The sequence below is a fragment of the Adiantum capillus-veneris genome, chromosome 8, assembly GCF_014529385.1.
Source record: "Adiantum capillus-veneris isolate H3 chromosome 8, ASM1452938v2, whole genome shotgun sequence".
Classification (NCBI taxonomy): Eukaryota; Viridiplantae; Streptophyta; class Polypodiopsida; order Polypodiales; family Pteridaceae; genus Adiantum; species Adiantum capillus-veneris.
In genome coordinates, this window is record NC_140938.1 from 5345997 (window position 1) to 5351996 (window position 6000).

Sequence of the window (6000 nt, forward strand, 5' to 3'; positions counted from 1 at the left end):
GTTCCACCGATGCCTAGGTATCAAGCAGGAAACCTACCAAGACCTGTAGGTGTAGAAAGACCGCAACCGGTGTTGGGACAACAACCACCCCTACCAGGTTTACGACCAGTCGGCATAAGGTACACACCAACAGTAGAAGAGTCAGAGAAGAAGGCTTTGGTGCCTATGCATGCATATTACGAGGAACCGAGTGGATATATAGCAAATCCTGTCTATTATCCACCTGAAGAACCTAAAATGCCAGAACCTTGGAGCATGATTGGAAGTACGGGACCACCAACAGCTGCACAGGCTGCAGGAGAGGGAAGATATAGTTTGGATGAACGAACACTGATGTTCATAGACAATGGGGGAATGGGCGAACAGAGACATGCTTACCAACAAAGAGGGGCACAAGGAGCACCTCAACAGCCCAAGGGACCCTGCTACAAGTGTGGCAACGACCATTGGCTGAGAGACTGTCCTCATGATGAAATCATCAGAGTCAACGCATATTGCACCGAATGTGGTGTTACTCATTTGATTCCAAATTGCCCTAAAAACCCGAACAAAGGAGCAAAAACCACCTTGAACTTGCTAGAAACAGTACCTTCCAGTGGGGGGTCAGAAAATGAAACGGTAATACACATTCAGGTAGTTACAAGGGCAGAAGCTCAGAAAAAGATAGACGAACCCATAGTTGAAGAGCCAAAAACCGATGCCCCTGGTTCAGAAACAAAAAATCAATGAAGCACTTGGAAAGCTAGAAAGGCTCGTATGAAAGCTAGGAAGAAACGAGAGCAAACCGCCCTAGCGGAGGAGCTGAAGCACACAAAGGAGAGGTTAGAGCGATTAGAGCGATTAGAGGATCTAACTAGTTTAAGCTCACACACTGCGGCAACCATAGAGCCGAAGGAATTAAAGGAACCACAAAGTGCAGGATCAGGAGGATCTGTATTGGCAGACAAGGTAAATGAGCAGTTGGATGCGCTTCTAAAAGCTTATGAAGCTAGACTCAAAATAAACCAAACCCAGGAGCAAAGGTGGATGACTTATCCATATGCTGAAATAGAAAAACAAAGGTTGGAAATGTGTAAAAGGATGATTGAAACAACTCAATCATTGATGGAAGACCTGCTAGGTAAACCTGCAAGGTGGCATGAAGTACCAGCTCCAACCACTATCCAACCAACTTTAGAAGAACATGTAGAAACAAGGGAAAGACTCACCAGAGCCTATGAGTCCAGAGAAGAGCCTATCATAGTGCCAAATACAACACATGAGGCAAGTGACGGGTTCCAGCCTAAAACATTGGCAAAAATGGGTAAGCATTGTAATGGTCTAAACGATCTGTGGAAGCAAATCCGTGAGGCTAACGAGGCTAACAAGATAAGTAACCACATGAACAACACGGAAAAAGTAAAGAATGTAATCTTACCTCCTATTGAAGAATTTGAGGCAAGGTCACAAATGAACTTTGAGATACATTCACAAGGGGGAGACCGAGGATCAATGAGCTCGGGACACAGCCAACTTGACTCGTTAAAAACTCTACCCTCCTACCTAGGGGAATATGAAGCTAAGTCAGAGGTGAGAGCAATCCATCTCAAAGACTTTCTTCCAATAGAGTGATGGATTCGCAAGGGTTGATTGAGTTATTGTCCACCCTTGTGACATGCACAATCACATTAGCTAAACTCCTAAGATTACGACCAAATATGTGGACTACTGTAGGAAAATGCCTAGAAAAATTTGGAGTGAAAGACCCCACATCGAAGCTTCAAGAAGGGATCAGAGAGTTGGACAGGCCTCAACCAAACACCAGGCCAATACCATTAAACAAGGTTGGAGAGTATTGCGAGGGAGAAGATGGAAACACCACGCTACCAGTAGAATTCCAAGGAGTAGTTTCCAAAGCTATTCTTGACAGTGGAGCGGGAGTTGCTATTGCCACCAAGGAAATCTGGAAAAAATGGGGAAAACCAGCTTTAAGAGCTACCAGAATGAAATTGCAATTGGCAGACGGGTTCATGGAGAAGCCTCTAGGACTCTTAGAAAAAGTGATTGTCACTTCGTGCGGGATCGAGTATGAGCATACATTTGCAATAGTTGATTTCGATAAAAAGAACAATTATGAGATCATATTGGGACGACCATTCATGCGACAATTGAAAATGGTACAAGATTGGGGTTATGACCATATATACCTCAGACATGGCGAGACAACAACTAAAATACACCTGAAAGACCATAGTTACAAGGATGTAAACCAAACACCTGTGGAAGAGTTTGATTCAGCTACAGTGGCAGGATCGGAACTCCCAGCATGGTTAGGGCAACAAAAGGAGCTATGGATGTGTGGAGCTTCACATTGTGGAATCTTAAGAAAGGAGGAATGCATCTTAGAAAGAGCGATTGAGGACAAGGAGTATATTCCAGAACCTTTCCTTGAAGATGCCTTGGAACCTCTAGAATGGGAACACATACGAGCAACATTGGAGGTCTGTACCATTACAGATAGTCCAACGACAAAATTTTGCGATAAGGATGGCTATGATGTGCTACCCTACTACATGGTAAATGTTAAACCAGGAGAAGATGAGATGATAGAACAACCCGGAGAAGAAGAGTTTTATAACTCCTCTGAGCATCTGGAAGTAAACAATGATACAGATAATGAATGTTCAGGAAACTCAAGCGAGCGTGGGGAGGAAACAGATAATATCAAGTTTTATGATTTTGCTAATCGGCACCCTAGACGCCAGGAACGCTATAGGACGAAACGAGAAGGAAATAAAGCAAGAGAAAACCTGATGCCCAGGATAAAAGGTAAAACTCACTATTTGATGCTTGTAAAAGTAGACGATTGTGTAAAAGATCAAATATCAGGAAGATTCTCAAAAGAACAAAGGGAAAGAACTCGAGAGGAATTAAAACAGGTACGAAAAGCTAAAATACAAACAAAATCACAAAAATCTCAAAAATAAAAAAAAGAAACAACAGAAGACCAAGAGTGGACCAAACTCGAGCGTAAACAGAAATACCAAGAACTGAAACGGTCTTTACGTGAGGAATGGACTAGTGAGGAAGATAGTGATGGAAAAGGGGAGTCAGAAAAGGGAAACATAAATGTACCATCACACTATTATAAATTTACCATCCAGGACAGAAAAATCATTATGACACCACCAGCCAGGGAAAGAACAAACCAAGAATCTTACGATGGGCCTGAAAATGCAAAAAGGATAGACCTCGCGGAAACAAGCGAAAAGCCTCAGCCGGTCTATATAGCAAACGATTTAGGGCCTGAAGAAGAGGAACGGCTAACACAACTTCTCAAGAAATATAAAGATGTGTTTGCATGGTCCTATAAAGACCTCAAAGGAGTTGATCCATCGATATGCCAACATACAATTCTTTTGAAATCGGATGCCAAACCTAGCAAACAATGTTCTTAGACATATAATGACACATTTGCTAAACGAATCAAAGAGGAGATTGACAAGCTGATGGAAGTTGAATTCATCTATGAGATCGAACATACAGATTGGGTGTCACCCATTGTGGTAGTCCCCAAAAAGAATGGAAAACTGTGAGTATGTGTAAACCTCAAAAAGGTAAATGCAACCACCATAAGTGATAATTATCCCTTGCCAATCACGGAGCATGTACTTGAGTGGGTGGCCGGGAAACGGTCTTATTCCTTCCTGGATGGGTTTTCAGGATACAACCAACTGGCAATTGCAGGGGAGGATCAACACAAAACAGCTTTTGCCACGGAATGGGAAATTTATGCGTATCGAGTTATGCCGTTTGGCTTAACTAATGCCCCAGCTACCTTCCAAAGGTTAATGACGCACGCATTCAAAGAATACCTGAGAATATTCTTAGAAATATACATGGATGATCTTTGTGTACACTCTCTTCTACGAGAGGAACATATTGACCATTTGCAAAAGGTCTTTGAAAAATGCAGGACATATCGAATCTGTCTTAACCCGGAAAAGTGAATATTCATGGTTAAACAAGGCCGCATCTTAGGACACATTGTCTCAAGAAATGGCATAACCACTAACTTAGACAAAGTCAAAGTCATTGTAGACCTACCAAGGCCTACTAATGCGAAACAAGTGCAATCCTTCATGGGACACTGCGGATATTATTGAAGATTCATATACATGTATGCAGTCATTGCACAACCTCTATATCGTTTGCTAGTCAATTTCGATTGGACCGAGGAGTGTGAAACTTCATTCCAAAAGCTGAAGGAAAACCTTATATCAGCACGTGTACTTAAGGAACCAGATTGGGAAAAGATTTTCCATGTTCACATTGATGCTTCTGCATATGCAATCGGGAGTATTCTGGCTCAACCAGGAGATGGAACAATGGATTTCCCAGTTTGTTATGCGAGCCGACAGCTAAATAGTGCAGAAAAGAACTATACGACCACTGAAAGAGAAGGATTAGGAATGATATATGCTGTAAAGAATTTTGGCATTATCTCCTTGCAAACAAATTTGTGTTCTTCACAGATCACCAGGCTCTTTTGTATCTGGTTAATAAACCATGCAATACGGGGAGAATATTATGATGGTTTATTATATTGCTGGAGTTTGATTTCACAGTAGTAGTAAGAAAGGGAAAACACATCTACGAGCGGATCATCTTTCAAGACTACAAAACGGAGAAGCTCCTGAAGGAGTTGATGATGACATACCTAACGCCTATCTTTTGAATATTGAAATGATACCTAAATGGTCTCAGGAAATTGTTAGCAGTCTTTCCTTTGGAGGTAGGTTTGATAATGCGAAATACAGATCCAAACAACAAACAATTCGACAAACAAAAAACTTCCAGTTGATTGCAGGACGGCTGTATCATCTAGGATCGGACCAAATCCTACGATTATGTATAAATCCGAAAGAATTAGAGTGCTACCTTGAAGAAGCACATGTCCAGGATTGTGCATTTCATTGTTCAACAATGAAAACACACCAGAGACTGAAACAGTTAGGGGTATATTAGCCAACTATGTATGCGGACACACGTTCTTATGTTACCAATTGTACTATATGTAGTGCCAAACGACCAGTAGATCACGCGACATTGTTTCAGGTAAACATTGCTCCTACATGGAGTCAATATATCATTGATTTCCTAACCACCAGGACGTTTCCTGAGAACATCACAACAGCACAAAAAAGGGCTATAGAGCTGGAAGCTCGTGACTTTCAATTGATTGAAAATTAGCTCTATAAACGAGGAAAAGACAATCAACTTAGAATCTGTGCAAGTGAAAGTGAATACCTGCTTATTCTAGAACACGCACATGGCGGGATATGTGGTGGCCATTTTTCAGGCGATAGGACGACAAAAATTGTCTTAACCTCCCGCAGGGATATGGTGGCCGACATTGCACATGGATGCGGAGGAATTTGTCAAGCGTTGTGACGCATGTCAGTACACTAAAGTGCCAATAAAAAGAGATGAGATGCCATTACTGCCAATGATGGGAGCACGGGCATTTGCAAAATGGGGAATTGACTTTGTAGGACCTATTTCACCTCCTGCTTATCGTACCCATACCCAATATATCATTGTCGCTACGGACTATCTCACAAAATGGGCTGAAGCAAAAGCTACACAAAAAGCTGATGCAAGGACTACTGCACAATTTTTGTACGAGAATGTCTTCGTAAGATACGGATTACCAAAAGAAATTGTCAGTGATCGTGGGACACATTTTCTTAATGAAGTCATTGAATATCTACTAGAGGAATTCATGGTCATACATAGGAAATCTGCTCCATACCATCCACAGGCAAATGGACAAGCTGAGGCTACAAATAAAACACTATGCACGGTTCTTACAAGAAAGAACGAAAGGCGGACAACTGCATTTGAAAAAGGGCAACCGACTTATGTGGATGCCAATCCGTAACAAAACAGTGGTAACAATGGAAGTAGCAAAACATATACAAAAACATGCAAAAACAAGCTACCAATGGAAAGCAAAGG